Raw genomic sequence first — 18,596 nt, forward strand, 5'->3', positions numbered from 1 at the left:
GATCAAAGATCTCCACAATAAACCAGGTACACTAAAATTATTAGCAGAGAAGATAGGGAAAACCTTAGAACACATAGGCACTGGAGAAAATTTTCTGAACAGAACACCAGTGGCTCTTGCTCTAAGGTCAAATATCAATAAATGGGACTTAATGAGATTTCAAAGTTTCTGTAAGGCTAAAGATAATGTCAAGAAAACAAAATGGCATCCAACATATTGGGAAAAGATTTTTACCAACCCCACAATCTGATAGAGGCCTTATATACAAGGTATACAAAGAACTCAAGAAGTTAGACACCAGAGAGTTAAACAACCCTATTAAAATGGGGTACAGAGCTAAACAAAATGTTCTCAATTGAGGAATAATGAATGGCTGAGAAGCTTCTAAGGAAGTGCTTGATATCATTAGCCATCAAGGAAATGCAAATCAAAACACCCCTGAGATTCTACCTCACAGCAACCAGAATGGCTAAAATAAAAAATACAGATGGCAGCAGATGCTGTCCAGGATGTGGAGAAAGAGGAACACTTCTCCACTGTTGGTGGGGTTGTAAACTGGTACAACCACTGTAGAAATCAGTCTGGCGATTCTTCAGAACATTGGACATAGTACTACCTGAAGACCCAGTTATTCCACTTCTGGACATATACTCCAGAGAAGCTCCAACATACGACGAGGACACATGCACCACAATGTTCATAGCAGCACTATTTGTAATAGCCAGAAGCTGGAAAGAACCCAGATGTCCTTCAGTAGATGAATGGATACAAAAATTGTGGTATATTTACACAATGGAGTACTACTCAGCTATCAGAAACAATGACTTTATGAAGTTCTTAAGGAAATAGATGCATCTAGAGAATATCATCCTGAGTGAGATAACCCAGTCACAGAAAAAACAGACATAATATGCAGTCACTGATAATTGGATACTAATCCCAGAAAACTCTGAAGATCCCAGAAATAACTCACAGACTACATGAAGTTCAAGAAAAAACAAAGGCCAAATAAAAAAGAAAAGAAAATGAAAAACCATTATGCTTAATCTTTATACACCAAGACAACTTTGGCTAATTCCAGGTTACATCTTGTTTTACATGTACTTTATGCTCATTGTAACTAGTAAGATTTTAATGCAAACTATTCAAACCTTTAAAATAATCAAGTACTTACAAAAATGTATTCATATACTTTTATGCCAAAATGCTTAAAATCTGTACATTTATCTTTGTTTTTTTAAAGGTGCTCAATTTATAGAAAAACATAAAAAAGAATTAGAATAGAGATTAACTTAAAGAAGGATTATTCCCAAGTTTAGTTCTTCTTCTCGGTAATAAATAAACAATGCTAAGTTTTGACCAGAAAAAGAAGAACAACAGGAACAATGGTGATGGTTTTGGAAATAGTAAAGGCATCATGGGAGGGAACAAAGATTCAACGTTGTTAGGAGATTATAAGACATTGCAGATTAAAAGAAAAATATGCAATATCTCAAGTATACAGCCTCTCTTTGTGTGTTTATTTCTGTTGTGTTTCTTGTTGAGAATTATTAAATTCCGTGTATAAATACACAATTATATAAGCCTATGAGAGGTTTTACATGTTCAAACAATATCTTTTCAGATATTCTCTGCATTTATATTTAAAATATTATTCCCTTACACCACCTCGCTCCCATCAGCCTTCCCCCTCCATTTTTCTACAGGAAGGTACACTCCTTCCTAATCACCCTCTCCACAATATTGCCTTGGCATTCTTGAACATTGGAAGCAGGTACCCTCCCTGGACAAAAATCCTCTTCTCACATTGATGCCAGACACTGCTATCTTCAGCTACATATGCACTTGGAGCCATAGGTCTCTCAATGTGTGCACAAAGGTTGGTATTTTAGTCTATGGGAGTTTTAGAGTGTTTGGTTGGTTGATAATGTTGTTCTTCCCATGAGGTTACAACCCCTTTCAGCCCATTCAGTCCTTTCTTAAGCACCTTTATTGAGGTCACCGTGTTCAGTCCAATGGTTAGCTGCAAACATGTTCAGCTATATCTGTGTGACTCCAGAGGAGTCCCTTAGGAAGCATCCCTATCTGGTTTCTGCAAGTAAGTACTTCTTGGCATCACAATAGAGCTTGGGTATGGTGGCTGTATATTCCTTCCCCCGGTGAAACATCCTCTGAATGATCTTTTCTGCAATCTCTGTTTCTTTATTTGATCTTGTATTTCCTCATATGATTGTTTTGTTCTCCCTTCTAAGAAAGACTGAGGTGTCACCATTTTGGCCTTTCTTCCTTTCGAGCTTCAAAATGTCTGTGGATTGTTTCTTGTATATTCAGAGCTTTCTGGGGTTAGTATCCACTTATCAGTAAGTCCATACCATGTGTGTTTTTTTGTGACTGGGTTAAATCACTCAGGATGATAGTCTCTAGTTCCATCTATTGCCTAGGAATTTCTTAAAGTCATTGTTTCTAACAGATGAGTAGTTCTCCATTGTGTAAATGTACCATATTTTCTGTATCCATTCCTTTGTTGACAGACATCTGGGTTCTTTCCAGATCCTGGCTATTATAACTGAGGCTGTTATACACATGGTGGGACATGTATCCTTGTTATATAGTTGTAGCATCTTTGGGGTATATGCCAGGAGTGGAATAGTTGGGTCTTCAGGTAGTACTATGTCCAAATTTCTGATGAACTACCAGACTGATTTTCAGAGTGGTTGCACCAGTTTACAACCCCACCATCAGTGGAGGAGTGTTCCTCTTTCTCCACATCCTTGCCAGTTCCTACTGTCATCTTTGTTTTTTCTCTTAGCCATTCTGGTTGGTGTGAGGTAGAATCTCAGGGTTGTTTTGATTTGCATTTTCCTGATGACTAGGGATGTTGAGCATTTCTTTAGTGCTTCTTGGCCATTCAGTGTTCCTCAGATCAAAATTTATTGTTTAGCTTTCTACCCCATTTTTAATAGAATTGTTTGATTCTCTGGAGTCTAACTTTTTGAGTTCTTTGTATATATTGGATATTAGCCCTCCATCAGATGTAGGATTGGTAAAGATCCTTTCCCAATCTGTTTGCTGCCGTTTTGTCTTCTTGACATTGCTCTAGCCTTACAGAAACTTCACAGTTTCATGAGGTCCCATTTGTTGATTCTTGATCTTTGAACATAAGCCATTGGTGTTCTGTACAGAAAAATTTCCCCTGTGCCTCTGTGTTCTAAACTCTACCCCACTTTCTCTTCTAATAGTTTCAGTGTACCTGTTCTTATGTATAAGTCTCTAATCCCCTTGCACTTAAGCTTTGTACAAGTAGATAGGAAAGGATGGATTTGCATTTGTCTGCATGCTGACTGCCAGTTGAGCCAATACCATTTGTTGAAGAGACTGTTCTTTTTCCATTGAATGTCTTTTAGCTCCTTTGTCAAATATTTAGTGACCATAGGTGTGTGAATTTATTTCTGAGTCTTCAGTTCTGTTTCATTGATCTACCTGCTTATCTCTGTACTAATACCATGGTCTTTCCAAGAATTTATCATGAAGGGATCTTGAATTTTCTAAAATGCTTACTCAGCATATAGAGAGATAATCATGTGATAATTTTTTGTTTTAGTTTGTGTATATAGTTGATGACAATGATAGTTCCTTATGTTGAACCATCCTTGCATCCGTGGAATGAATCCTACTTGATCATGGTGACTGATTGTTTTGATATGTTCTTGGATTTGGTTTGTAAGGTTTATATTGAGCATTTTTACATTCATGTTAATGAGGAAAATTGGCCTAAAGTTCTCTTCCTTTGTATAGTCTTTGCTTGGTTTGTGTATGAACATAATTGTGGCTTTGAAAATTGAGTTGGGTAGTGTTCCTTTTGTTTCTATTTTGTTGAATAGTTTGGAAAGTATTGGTATTAGGTATTATATGAAAGTCTGATAGAATTCTGTATAGAACCCAACTGTTCCTGGACTTATTTTGCTAGGAATACTTTTGCTGATTGCTTCTTTTTCTTTAATTTTTATGGGGCTGTTTAGATTGTTTATCTGATTCTTGTTTAACTTTGGTACCTTGTATCTATCTAGAAATTTGTCCATTTCCTCTAGATTTTCGAGTTTTTTTGAATATAGATTTTGTAGTAGGATCTGATGATTTCTTGTATTTCCTCAGTTTCTCTTGTTATATCTCCCCTTTCAATTTTCATTTTATTAATTTGGATACTCTCTCTGTGACTATTTAATCTAGTTTATCGATCTTGTTTATTTTCTCAAAGAACCAACTCCTGCTTTAGTTGATTCTTTGTATAGTTCTTTGTGTTTCTACTTTGTAGATTTCTGCTCTTTTGATTATTTCCTGACTTTCTGCTCCTCATGGGTGTACTCCTCTGCTTCCATTTGTTCTAGAGCTTTCATGTGTGTTATCAACCTGCCTGTGTATGCTTTCTCCAGTTTCTGGAGAAAACAAAACGGCAGCCAACAGAGTGGGAAAAGATCTTTACCAACTCCACCTCAGATAGAGGCCTAATATCCAAGGTATACAAAGAACTCAAAAAGCTAGACACCAGAGAATCAAACACTATTAAAAAATTGGGTACAGAGCCAAACAAAAAGTTCTCAATTGAGGAATATCGAATGGCTGAGAAGTATCTAAGGAAGTGCTCCACATGCTTAGTCATCAGGGAACTGCAAATCAAAACAACCCTGAGATTCCACCTCATACCAACCAGAATGACTAAGATAAAAAATTCTGATGATAGCGGATGCTGGCGAGGATGCAGAGAAAGAGGAACACTTCTCTACTGTTGCTGTGGTTTTAAACTTGTACAACCACTTTAGAAATCAGTCTGGGGGTTCTTCAGAGCATTGGACTTAGCACTACCTGAAGACCCAGATATTTCACTTCTGGGTATATACTCCAGAGCCACTTCAACATACAACAAAGACACATGCACTACAATGTTTTTAGCAGTTTTATTTATAAAAGCCTGAAACTGGAAATAATCCAGATGTCCTTCAGTAGATGAATGGATACAAAAATTTTGGTATATTCACACAATGGAGTACTAATCAGCTATCAGAAACAACAACTTTATGAAATTCCTAAGAAAATGGATGCATCTAGAGAATATCATCCTGAATGGGATAACCCAGTCACAAAAGAACATACATAATGTGCAGTCACTGATAATTGGATACGAACCACAGAAAGCTCTGAACACTCCTCAGAGGCTCTGATGAAGCCATAATCGTACAGAGCAGGATGCTTGCAGCTAACCATTGAACTGAACACAGGGATCTCAATGAAAGAAACAGAGCAAAGACTGAAGGAGCTGAAAAGGTTTGCAATCACATGGGAAGAACATAATTATCAACCAAACAAACCTTCCACACCTCCCAGGGACTAAGACACCAACCAATGAGTTCCCATGGCTCCAGTTGCATATGTAGGAGAGTACATCCCTCTGTGGCATTAATGGGAGTAGAGGCCGTTGGTCTAGTGAAGGCTTGTTTTCTTAGTGGAGGGGAATGCCAAGGTGCTGAGGTTGGAGAGGGTGGCTGGGACAGGAAGCACCTTTATGGAGGCAAGGAGAGGGGGATGGAAGTGCAGGGAAAGGAGATAACATTTGAAATGTAAATAACAGAGAATATTCAATAGAAAAAAGTCCCACATTTGAGTATCACTTAAGACAAAAGGCCCCCAAATAGCTCAAGAATTATAATTAAATCAAACTCAGATGTATATAAAATTGTAATATATAACAGTCAAGTGGTATTTGTCTCAGAAATTCATGGTTGGATTAACATTTAAAAATCAATGTAAGTTGCTAGACTAATAGAATAAGATGAAAGAACAAATGATTATCTAAATAAATATAGAAGTGTTTATGAACTTAACCCAAGGCCTAGTCATTACATGAATTCAATGCTCATTCATAATAAACCATTTTTCATTGAAGAGAATTCTTTTCAATTGTGAAAGGGTATCATGAAAAAAAATCTAGATTTTAATTAATGGTTCAAAATGCTTAGTGATGAAATAAAATCAAGACAACTCACTGAGATATGATATTGAAAAAGCAGTATAAAGAATGAATTAAGTAGATATAAGCACATTTTTTTGAATAGAAATTATTACATTGGTAATTGTTAACTGCACACCTTAAGAGTCTAGAACAAAAATTTAAAACTAAGCCTGAAGTTGGCAGAAAGATGGGAGTAAAGAGAACAAAGTTGAGATGGGTGATGAAAGATAAAACCAGAGAGAAAAATCAAGGAAATGAATTTCCCTCAGAAAGAACTAGATGACTTGACAAACTTTAGCCTGATTGTTTCACCCATCCCTGCCATCTCTGCTTTGGACCTATCCTAGGCAACCCTTTACTCTAACCACCAACTTCTTCATCACAGGACCTGAGGACCATGTGTCCTGTGCTTGGTTCCCCCTTTAGGACTCTAGAAAGGAACATAGCCCTTCAATCAACTGATGCCTACAGAGAGAGACCTCTGTCACATTCTAACCCAAGGAACTTGATGCTTTATAGCTTTCTATTGAAATTAGTAGTTTGATCAAGGCTTATCGTTTTTAATAATTTATTTGTTTTTAATTTTGTTGGCTGTGCTTTTGCTATCATATCTTGCTGACTCACATGCCCTGCCTTTAATTCAATAGCAGGGAATATTTTCCTTTTATTTTTCCTCTGCTAAGCATTTTATGGTTCCCCCATCTTTCACTGAAGAATCTATTTTATTCCTTCTGAGTATTCTTCATGTTTTTATCAAAGATGAGCTGGCCACATAAATGTTGGTTCATGTCTAGGCTCATCCTTCTGTTTTAATGTTTTTTTTTTTTTTTTTAATACCAGTGGCATTCCAATTACTACAGTTTTGTCATATATGTTGAGAACAGGTAATATAATGCCCCCAACTTATTTGAATTTTTCAACATATTTTTAGTTTCTGGGAGTTTATTGTGTCTTAGTGGCACAAAAATTATTTATTATTTTGGATTTTTTATGCTACTGTGAAAAGTAGTATTAGAATATGATAGAGACTACATTGAATGTCTGGGTTGCTTGAACAGTATGGGCATTTTAATACTAATTATCCTATCCCATAAACATGAGATACTCTTCAATTATGTGTTCTTTTTTATCTAATTAACATTCATAATTCAGAGTTTCACATCTTTGATTAAATTTATTAAAAATATTGTGTTATACTTGGAGTATTATAAGATTACTTTCTTACTTTCTTTGAAAGATAATTTGTGAATGCTGATTTTTTTATTTTTTTAGTAAGACTGGAAAAGAATTTATTTCAGGGTGTAGCACAGCCTTCATACACCCTGGCCTGGTGAAGACTGGAGGTGGGTGAAGAGAGCTGTGCCCATACTGTCCTGGGCCACCTTCCACTCCTAGCACAGTCCTCAGAGCCCTCAGGTCCTGGGCTCCAGGACCATGATGTAATTCGAGTTCTTTCTGTTCTAAACAAAGGCGCAAACAGTGTGCTCACAGGAAGGCAAGCCTTGTGTTCCTCTCTCATGATGTTCACTGGTAAGCCTCAGGAGAATATTCATCTTTAGCTGTGGACAAGTGCCCTATGTCTTCAATCCTCCATTCTGGAGCACCTCTATGGGCAGTGTCTGAAGATATTGCTGCCTTAGGCAAGGTAACTGGGAATACAGCTCAAAGCCCTCTGGGAGGCTGGAGTTGGGAAGCTTATAGTGGAGGAGATGCTGCCGAAGCCCCTCATCTGTCAGCAGCCATGTTTTCTGCAGCATACTCCTTCGGGCAACCTTCACCTCATCTGAGCTCTTTGGGTCTTGGCAGATGAAACTATTGACATGAGCCACAGCTACAGTGTAGAGGATGGGGCACCAACGTGCACGGAGGGTACCAGTAACCAGGGTCCGGAAGTAGAGCTGAAGGAGGGCCAGGCTGTCTTCAGCAGGCTCCGTGTAGCACTCCAGAGGCACAGGCAGCTGAGTCAGAGGCAGGCCAAGTGCTCTCAATACTCCTACGTGCTCCCCAAAGAGGGCAAGGCGCAAGGTAACACTGAACCGACGCTGCAGAGGAAGAAGGACCAGAGCCCCAAACAAGTGGTCTCCAAAAGAGACAGCCTCAAAGTGGTCTAAGAAGTTGGCATAGAAGTCAGGAAAAGAGGTCAGGCCAGGGAGGGGGCAGTCCAGCTTGAGGCTTGGCAAGACTTGGGGCTGACAGAGCCGAGATAAAAGAGCAGCCACCAGATGCTGTATGGGAGTCTCTCGAAAAAGCTCACTATCTACCAGGTACACACACATGAGACGTGCCAGGCGGGCAGCAGGGGCACAGCCTGGAGGGCCTCGGGGCGCCAGCTCTCCAGAACTAGCACCCACTGTAGGACCCTCATGGTGATGCCTACAGTGTCAGCAGCAGGCAGCCCAGAGGGAGCATCTGAAGCTCTATGGTAGAGATGTATCAACGGCTGGAAGGGCCAGTCAGTGGGCAGCAGTGGCTCCTTAGGTACAGGCAATAGCAGGCTTGAGATTCTCAGCAGCTCTCCACGGTACAAGGCCTGGGAGGTCAGCAAACTGGCTCAGGCTGGTGAACAATGGGCCAGGTAGCAGCTTCGGATGCTGGGGAGATCCTGGCAAGCTTGAATTAGGAGAGCCTCTCATCTACACCAAGGGTCCCCACTGCTCCCTAAGGACAGTCTATCAGAGAAATCAGCTGCCTCTGGACCCCCTGAAGAAACTCCAGCCGGAACACACAGGTTAGCAGCAGCTCCAGGGCAAGGTATTCATTGCCAGGCAGCAGCTGGCTCAGCAGCACCAAGGCCATGGCATGGTGGAGGGCAGTGGTGCCTGGCTCTGGATGCAGTGTTGCCGCTTTCTGGGCTAGGGAAAGCACCAGGTACTGTAGATGGTACTCGTGGCGCAGGGCCCAGGCAGAGAAGGGTGTGAGCTGTGGCGCAGGCGCAGGAGCCACACACTGGAGAATGTAGTTCTGGAGTCCTGGGGCAGTCAACACAACAGTCAGCTGTGGATCTGGACCAGGATGTTGACAAGAGAGAGGAGGGCAGTGAGGAATGGGAAGGGTGAGGCTGAGCCAGCCACACTGAGAGGGGGACAGCCTCCTGAACAGCCCAGTGACACGAGGCTGGGGAGAGCTTCAGGGGCTGAAGCACAGGACAGCGGATTGCAGAGCGGGGAGCAGTCCCTTAAGGGGACCAGAGGAGGCCGGCTCAGCAGTGGCAGCAAGAACTCATCCAACAAGCGTTCCATGTCCTGAAGCCAATCCTCTGGGCATAAGCTTGACTGCTGGCTCCAGGCCTGATAGTAAGCACCCAAGAACAGAAGGCAGGCACCGGGTACTGGGCCCAAGGCATTCCACACATCAGGTCTGGGCAGAAACTTTAGGGTCTGCTTTAGACATGGCTCAACCAGTGGCTTGAGTCAAGAGACATGTGTCCAGGTGATTGAGGAAGGGATGGCCAACCCACAGGACTCAGCAGAGCCACTGGTGAACTCAGGGTGCGTGCTGCTAGCTGCCAAGGTCAGCTGGGTAAGCAGAGTGAGCAGAGAGGCCACCCGCTGCATGGACAGGGGCTGTAGGGGATGAGTGCTGAGCTCTGTAGACAGTGTCTGCAAGGCCCACATGAGCACTGGGTACAGCTCCCTGTAAAGGTCACCACCCTGGCCATAGGAGGCAGCTACGGCTCACAGATGGAAGGCCTCAGTGCTCAGGATCTCTGCTTCTTCAGGTGGCAAGGCCAGGTCGTGTGGCACTTCAGCTATGAATTGGCACAGGCGGCTCCTGATGTCAAAGCTGCTTAGCAGTCAGGCAGCAATATTCCTCCCAGCCGAAGCCAGGACTCTAAGTAGCTTCATGGCAGCAGCACAAGGCACTTTATGTAGACTGGGAGTAGGCCCCACCCCTATAGGGGACCAACTGGTAGGCAGGAACTCTTGAACTATGGTCTCCATCAGCCGAGGACACTCCAGAACCCTCATGGCTGACTCCAGGGAATGCCGGGCCAGGCAGATAAGCACAGCCAAGATGTCAAGGACCACAGAGGGTCCTAGGCTGGTCACCTCCAGAACATAGCGAAACCGAGGCAGCAAGTTGGTAGCCAGGAGCCCCTTGATGATGTCATGTCTGGCCAGGTCAGGTGGAGGGCGGTTTCCTTCCTCAGGGGTCTTTCTCTTCACTTTTTCTGGTGTGAGTTCTTCATCCTCACCTTCATCCTCCTTATCGTCCTGGCTGGGCATCAGAGGGAACACCGAAGCTCCATGATACCAAGAAAAGGTGCTGTCAAGGAGCTCCTCATCTCCGGGAGCAACTAACAGGGTACGAAGAGCCCGGACAGCTGCTGTGATGACACTGTCCACCTGTCATCCAGAGAGAATCGCAGCAGGAAGAGGAAACCAGCATCCAAGAGGAGGCGTAAGACACTGCCCACTAGGTGGTCCCCAAACTCACCAGCCTGGGCCCTGCCGATGATCTGCGACAGCACATTCAATGCTAATGTTCTCTGCTGGGACACCTGGCTACGGGTCAGGTGGAACAGCTCCTGTAGAGAGTACCCTGCTCTATCTGCCTCTTCTCCGTGGTGGTGCAGGCCCAGATGCGTGGGCAGATCTACATCAGGAGCCAGGAGCTCTCCCTGAAGGCTGAATCGAGCCTGCATTCTCTCCTGTGTCTGCTGCCGCCGGAGCGGGGGCAGGTCCTGGGTCCAGTGGAGATTCTCCAGCTCTACCGTGTCCATATGGAGCCATTCTTTGTTGGGGGTCATGGGCAGTTTCGGTGCTGGGGTTCTTGGCTGCAGCTTGTCCTAGACTCGCTGGTACAAGTTGACACGATGGGCTCTTCTTTAGTGACGGGAACTGAGGGTCGTGCTGGGCTCTGCTCCTGGTTGACCTTTGTTCCTGCTTGCTCCTGGGCACAGCTATGAGATCTCAAGAAGGCAACCAAGCTGGGATCAAGTTGAGCCAGTAGCTGCTGCTGTTCCTTCAGAATCTCCTCAGGATCCATGGCTTGTAGTCTTGCTACATTTTCTTCATGGATTGTCTGGACGTCCTGCTCAGCGGCCTGGCTCCTGAGCCCCTTTCCTGTGACTAGATTTGGTCTGTGGAAGCCATGGCTCCTCCCAGGAAGTTGGCTGCCTCTGTCCAGAGAGGAGGGTGTCTCACAGGGCACAGTACCCTCTGGTGAATCTAGGCTGGGGACAACTTGCTCGGCTGATGACGCCCTGTTTTCTGACTCCCTCCATGCTGCAATCTCTTGGGCAAAGATGCTCCTTTTACCAGATGCTGCTGGTTTCACCTGTCCTGAGAGCGATGGAACACAGGAGGGAAAGCAACACCACTGGGCACAGGCAGAGTAACAGTGACTGAACTTGTATCTCGTTCAACAATCTTAGACAAGACAGCAGTAATGTGTTGATCATATCTGTTCAGCCTCTCCTCGGCGTCTTCATCTTGAGGCAGAGGGCAGCCTGGGCTTGGTCTAGCTCTTTTGGTAGGAGCGGGAAGCAGGGCTGGAGGCAAATCTGGGAGATTGTCCAACATCACCACATCCCGATGGTCCTGCAGTGGGGACTGGTGTGGATGAGCATCACCATGCCTCCTACTCCCTTTTACCAGTTGCACCGCTCTGGGGCTGCACCAGCCTCGAGGAACTGACTCTGGAAGCGCAGTAGGTCCACCTCAGATTCTCCAGGCTTCGGTCTGGACATCATGACCCTGGAGCTGTGACCTGTGTATGACTCCTTCCAGTACTGCTTTGTTGGTGAGGAGAATCCCTCTCATCCACTCCTTGCTTCTGAGTTCTCCACCTGAGTAACTTGAAGCGGGTCCCTGCAAACAGCAAGCTACTGGAACGTGACCCGCCTGGATGCCGCCATCTTGGCCGTGCGTGAATGCTGATTTTTATGCCCTTTATCTTTATTGATTTATTTCTAAAACCAGGTATTAGAAGAAAAATTAATACAAAGCTTCTCCAAACAGCTGAAAAGGAGGGAAATTGTGCAACTTTAAATTTTTAGTAATGTACAATCCCTGTAAGGAATCCAGAAAGATTCTATACAAGAAAAGTATAGACCAATAGCACTGATGAGCTCATTATTAGATGCAAAGGTTCTCAACAAAATACCAAAATTAATTCAGTAGCACATTAAATGGCTCCTTCGAGTTTAACATACTGTCAACAAATTTGATAATACATTTTGTATCTCCCTGTCCAATGAAGTATTATTAACAGCAGTCAAAATGTAGAAAACCACAAATATTTGTTGATAAATTGAAAATACATTTGGTATATATACATATGCATATACATAGGGTGGATTATTTTTCAGTCATAAAAAGAAAAAAAATGCTATTACATGTTACTGTAATACATGTTAACTTGAAGGTCATAATGCTAGTGAAGTAAGTCAGACACATGAATACAAATAACTGATCATCTCACCTACTTGCAGAATTCCCCAAGTCAAAACTTCAGAAGCAGAGAGCACAGCAGTGTCAAAGGGCACCGGCTTTTAGTTATATTATGAGTAAGTTCTTGGGTCTAATTTTCAGTATGCTTTCTGCATTATGTATGAAAAACCATTCATGGAAGGTCCCTGTATGATCACTCAAGAAGAAAGAACCAAAAGTAAGTTATGAGTGTGTTGTCCTGTCCAATATGCAAAGGTTAAGCCCAACAATCATGCTCAGAAGTGAGGGTCAGAAAATGCACATTTGTACAAATGGACAGTTTGGTAGTGTGCAAATTGATACACACTGGAGATTATGACTGTTAAGATATGAAGATTCTAGAGACACAGTTGATCTAGAAATGTATATGCTTATGTTAAGGAATATATATGTACTGACACGCATTCATATGGGTGCACATAGATCCATACACACACATACACATATATACATAGAATCACAGTCCTTAACACTGTGACTGATGTAGGAAATCCTAGAATAACTTACAATAGTGTAACTGATATTAGATTCTGGAATGGTAATTGCTAGTATTTGAAGCATTCATGTACTTAGATTAATTTAAATGTGTAATAATGATGAATTAATTTCATATACATAAACAGAAGTCTCCTTCCGAAGCGTTACTCCAATAAGAAAATCTTGTTACTATGTACTCTGTACCTACTTCCTGAGCACAGAATTACAGCAACCTACATCGGAGAGATGGCTCACTAGTTGAAGTCCTTGTGGAACAAGCAGGTGCACCTGAATTCAGATCCCCGGAGCCCACATGAACTTGTATACAGTCGTGCATTTATGCAAACCTAGTGCACTTTGGTGAGATGGGAGGTGGAGACAGGAGAGAATGCCTTGGAGTTTGTGGGCCAACTAGCCGTAGGTATGCAGTGGTCAGCAAATATGCAGTTGGTCCTTCTACTGAAGGACATTTAAGGTTGTCTTCTGGTCACCACACATGTACAGTTTTAATCTAATCCAGTGGTTGAGTATTTTTTTCTTCTCACTAGTAATTACAGTAGGGAATTGTTTTAGGGTTTCATTGCTGTGAAGAGACACCAGACCAAGGCAACTCTTAAAAGGGGAAACATTTAATTAGGGCAGGCTTATAAGTTCTATCCATTATCGAGTCGAGAACATGGCAGCATCTAGGCAGGCTTGGCAGAAGAGGAGCTGAGAGTTCTACATCTTATTCCAAAGACAAACAGAAGACTGGCTTCCACAAAGCTAGGATGACAGACGAAATCCTAAAGCCCACTCCCACTGTCACACACTTCCTCCAACAAAGCCATCTCTCTTAAAGTGCCACTTTCTGGGCCAGTCATATTCAAACTACTATAGTTATGTATCATATATTCAACACTTTTTTATATCAGATTTACTGATTTAGAAAAGTAATTTAAAAACACTTGTAAGTAATAATGGATTATTTTCAGTAAAAATAAAGTTGACTGAAAAAAGAAATCTAGAATGTAGACTTTGGTTAGCCATTACTGTTTTTGTATTTCTAGATCACCTCACATAAAAGTTTTGTCTAAGAAAGTGTGGTACACACATACTACTCAGCTACTAGAAACAATGACCTCATGAAATTAGTAGGCAAATGGATGGAACTAAAGATTATCATCCTGAGTGAGGTAACCCAGTCACAAAAGAACACACATGGTATTCACTCACTCATAAGCGAATACTAGCCCCAGAAAGCTCTGAATACCCAAGAAACAATTCACAGACCTTATAAAGCTTAAAAAGAAGAAAGGCCAAAATGGGGATGCCTCAGTCCTTCTTAGAAAAGAGAACAAAACTCTCATGGGAGGAAATGCAAGGTCAAATAGAGGAACAGGGATTGAAGAAAAGATCACTCAGAAGTCGCCTCATCTGGAGATCCACTACATATGCAGTCACCAAATCCAAGCACTATAGCTGATCCCAAGAAGTACTTACTGGCAGGAACCAGACAGAGATGCCCCATCAGGGACTAGGTTAGAGTCACATAGATACAGCTGAGCATGCTTGCAGCTAACCATTGGTCTGAACTCAAGGATCCCAATGAAGTTGCTAAAGAAATGACCTATGGAGCTGAAAAGGGTTGCAACCTCATGGGAAGATAACAACATTATCAACCAACTAAACCCTCCAAAACTCCCATGGAGTAAAACACCAACCTTTGTGTACACTATGAGAAACCTATTGATCCAGTTGTGCATGTAGCTGAAGATAACAGTGTCTGGCATTAATGTGAAAAGAGGCTTTTGTTCCAGAGAGGGAATGTTTTCACAATGAAGGGGAATGACAAGGCAATGGGGTAGAGAGGGGGTTAGGAAGGGAGTGAGCCTTTATGAAGGCAACTGAAGGGAAAAGGAGAATGGGAACATGACAGGGTAAAGTGATAATATCTCAAATGTAAATACAAAGTATCTAATAAAAAAAAGAGAAAAAAAATTTTGTCTAACACCTGTATACTCAACTGAAAGAGAAGTAGACATTTAAAACATCCATGGCATCCATAAAATAGCAATAAGCCCAGAGGCCTTGTGGATGAGGCCTGATTTTTCATGGGACCAAGGAGCAGGTGTTAATGCATAGAGGCAGATTCAGGGACAGAGTTTTAGATCAGTCCCTCAAATTCTATTGCTTTCTCAGGAGGAGATGTCTCTCTGGGGGAGCCAGTTCTATTCTCCATAGATACAAACTCCTGGCAATGTTTTCAAATGCCATGGAGAACTGTTTTGTGGAGTTTGTCATTTACATCTTCAGCTGTTGGTATCCAAGGTATCCAAGGGCCCCATAGATGCTAAGATCCTAAAATCTCTTTTACAAAATGGCACAGTATTTGAGTACAACAAACTCCTCTTGTAGCCTTTCACTAATCTCCAGCTAGCTTATAGTACTTGTAATGTCACTTGTAGTTACATAATATACAGTTGTTATGCTCTATTGTTGAGGGAATTATGATAGTAAGATAAATCTGTATGGTCTCAGTACAAATGTATTTTTCTTCCAAGTATTGCATATGGATGTTTGTGTGTTCACATGGACATATGGGTGTGGGGGCACATGTCTATGTGTGTATGTACATGAAATCCAGAGTCTGACACTGGCTGTCTTCAATCACTCTCCACCAAATTGTTTGCCAGGGTCTCCCATTGAACCTCGTGTTCACTGATTTAGATTGGCTAGACTTACCAGAAAGTCTCCAGAGTTTCTCCATTTCTACCTACCTCTGTGCTCCCAGCACTGAGGTGACAGCACACAATACCATGTCAGCCTTTATGGGAGTGCTTTGCATTCAGATACCTCTTCCTGTGCTTAAACAGCAGAGCAGGCACTTGGCCTATGAGCCATTTCCCAGCCATAACTCACAAGTATGTTTGATCTGTGGTTGAATTGGTTAGTTTAGAAACTGTGGATTTGGACATTGGCCAGCTATACTTTATAGAGTAAAGTCAATTCCATGAATGACAAATGGCTCAGTTACACTAGAAAGTCAGTCAGTTTGAGATGGCTACACACACACACACACACACACACACACACACACACACACACACACACAAATCCTGTATTATGAGTCCTCACATGTGTAGAAGGCTCTCCTACCTCAGGAGACAGAAGGCTGGCCTTAGCTTCTGAGCTTCTTGGTGTCTTGTCAAAGTTACAGAATTCCTCAAGCTTCCTCAATTCCACCACTGTCTACATTGGAATACTCTAAGGAGCACCACCACTAATATGTGGTAGTTATAGCATATGTGTATGCATTCATGTGTGTGTGTGTGTGTGTGTGTGTGTGTGTGTATGTGTGTGTGTGTGTGTGTGTGTGTATGTGTGCGCATACATCAGTGTTGGGGGATCTAAACAAGGAAAATCCTGATTTGACCAGGAAAGGCTGTGTAACTATGAACATTCATGAAATTTCTCAGTTCCCTGTTCAAATTTGTAAAGTGGCCATGACACAGTTGTGTGTGTGGATATGTGTGTGTGTAACATGTGAGTCCTCATACATTTCACTGTACACATGTGTGTGACATACCCTACACATGGAGGTCACAGGTTAACCTCAGGTTCTCATTTTCCATTTTGTTTGAGGAAATCTCTTAGCTGTTCCCGACTGTGTGTCCCAGGCTAGCTCGCATGTAAGCTTCTGGGGATTCATCTGCCTCCTCTATTAATTTTTCTTCACAGCACAGGGATTACAGTTCCCTGAGCCACTCCCTCATGGGCTCTGGAGACCATGGTAAATACTTGTTTTACAAAGCCATCTTCCCATTCCTATGACCCACAATTTCAGACTAAAATAAACAAATGTATGTTGCATATTTCATGTCGTAATACTCAGCTGTCTAGCTATCCAATTCTCTTCACTATCTTTGACAGAAGAAAAACACATTCAAAGAAAATAGCGGCTGTAGTAAAAGCTTGCTTTCTTGCATGTTAAACATTGTGCACTTCCATCAAAGTCCCACGAGTTGGATGCTCATTCTCCCCAGAGTGATGATCATAAAAGTGAGTCCACAAGGACAGAGAAACACAGAGTTTCAATTGCATTCCATATCTAGCTCATGACAGCACTCAGGATTTGACCACTATCTTTTTGTCTTTCTTCTTACCTATATATGCAAGACATTGTGCATACATTACATATTTAGACTAAAAATCTACCTCAGGAAGACAAAGCTTAAATTTTTCTTTCCTGATCTTAATTGAAGTGACTGGTTTGGTGGCACATAAAGCTAGTTGCTCAAACTATAGGGGCAATTATAAGCCTCTAAGGTACTGGCAAATGCTGAAGTTTGTCACAAAGTGAAACGTTATAAAAGCAGTTGCTATTAATTTTTAAAATAATTGCTGGGTCCCCAAGCTGCCAGCACAATGCTACATATATATTCTGCCTAATTTGATGGGGATGAACTTCAAAAACAGATTAAGTCTTTTTAGTTTTTCACCTCAAACAAAGATAATTAGCTTGAAATATGGGAGAAGAGAATAAATCACAAGCACTATTATTTCAAAGACATTTCCTTTCACTTGATTCTGATTTGCCTGATGCCTCAATTCATAAAGAGCAACATTCCATATGTATGCAGGTTTTGCACGTTTTGCTTAGAAATACCATTCTTGTGCTATAGCTTCTAGATGCTAATTCCCAGGGCTTCATTGGCTCTCAGTTGGTTGCTATTAGTGATGGATTGGAGTCTCATGTGTATACACAATAAAGTGCAGATGTAACAGCAGGTCAAAGTCGAAATAGGGAATTTTTCTTTCTAAGATTAGGAAAAGGAGCCAGTTAAATTCTCTACTGTAGTTAAAGAGCAGGAACCTCTCTTCCTATAATAACCACAAGGTCCCTATATGTCTTGGATACACTGAGAACTTAGATACTTAGGAACTGGGGTATCAAGGAGATATGACTGTCTGATGGTTTTAGCTAACACCCAATATTAACAATGTAGACACCTGGGTGAGGTGCATACATGAAATAAACATGGGCTATTGACACTCAAAACTCACCATCAAGAACTACCATTTTTAGTATCATTGCATTCCTAATAGAACACCTGTCTCGGCTTGCCCCAGAGGGCCTGAAACAGGGACCAGTGTGTATCTGTTTCATGGCTTTGTCCAATCAGTCATGCATGGCATTCTTCCCTAAGTGGTCACTCTAAGTTAACACTTATTTTGGCCATTAAAAAGTTAGTCCTAAGACCATCCACATATTTCAGCTCACCTATGAGGACCAGTAAGAAAACGCTGAATGAGGAAACACTCTTAACAGTTCTGTTAGGTTTCCAAGAGAGCCACTCGCACAGTACTGGCATTTTGGTACCTTAGTGGACAAGAAAGGCAGAGAGATTTTATCTGCTTCGGAAACTTACCCACCTTTTCCCAATCACAGACTTTCACCAACCGCCTTTTAATAAAACATCTCTAATCCTGGCCAAACTGCCGGAAAGAAATTTGTAATGAAAGGTTGCCTTTGTATCACTTCCCATTTTTAAAAACCTCATTACTATGACAAAAAGCATATTAGTGCCTGAACATTTCATCAGTTCTGAGAACTGTAGCTGTAGGCAGTTCATAAAATGGAAATTGGTGACGAATGTTGGGCTTCTCATTTGCATGTGGACCACGCCAACAATTGTTGA

At 42.0% G+C, this 18,596-nt stretch overlaps 1 pseudogene across 1 annotated transcript; it reads right to left on the reverse strand.

Annotated features, from left to right (window-relative positions):
* Positions 1-7,578: 7,578 nt before the first annotated feature.
* Positions 7,579-11,699, reverse strand: LOC308418268 (RNA polymerase II-associated protein 1-like; annotated as a pseudogene). The gene has a single exon. The product of its transcript is annotated as an RNA polymerase II-associated protein 1-like (transcript).
* Between the last annotated feature and the right edge of the window lie 6,897 nt (positions 11,700-18,596).

The sequence above is a fragment of the Micromys minutus genome (assembly GCF_963924665.1).
Source record: "Micromys minutus genome assembly, chromosome: 3".
Classification (NCBI taxonomy): Eukaryota; Metazoa; Chordata; class Mammalia; order Rodentia; family Muridae; genus Micromys; species Micromys minutus.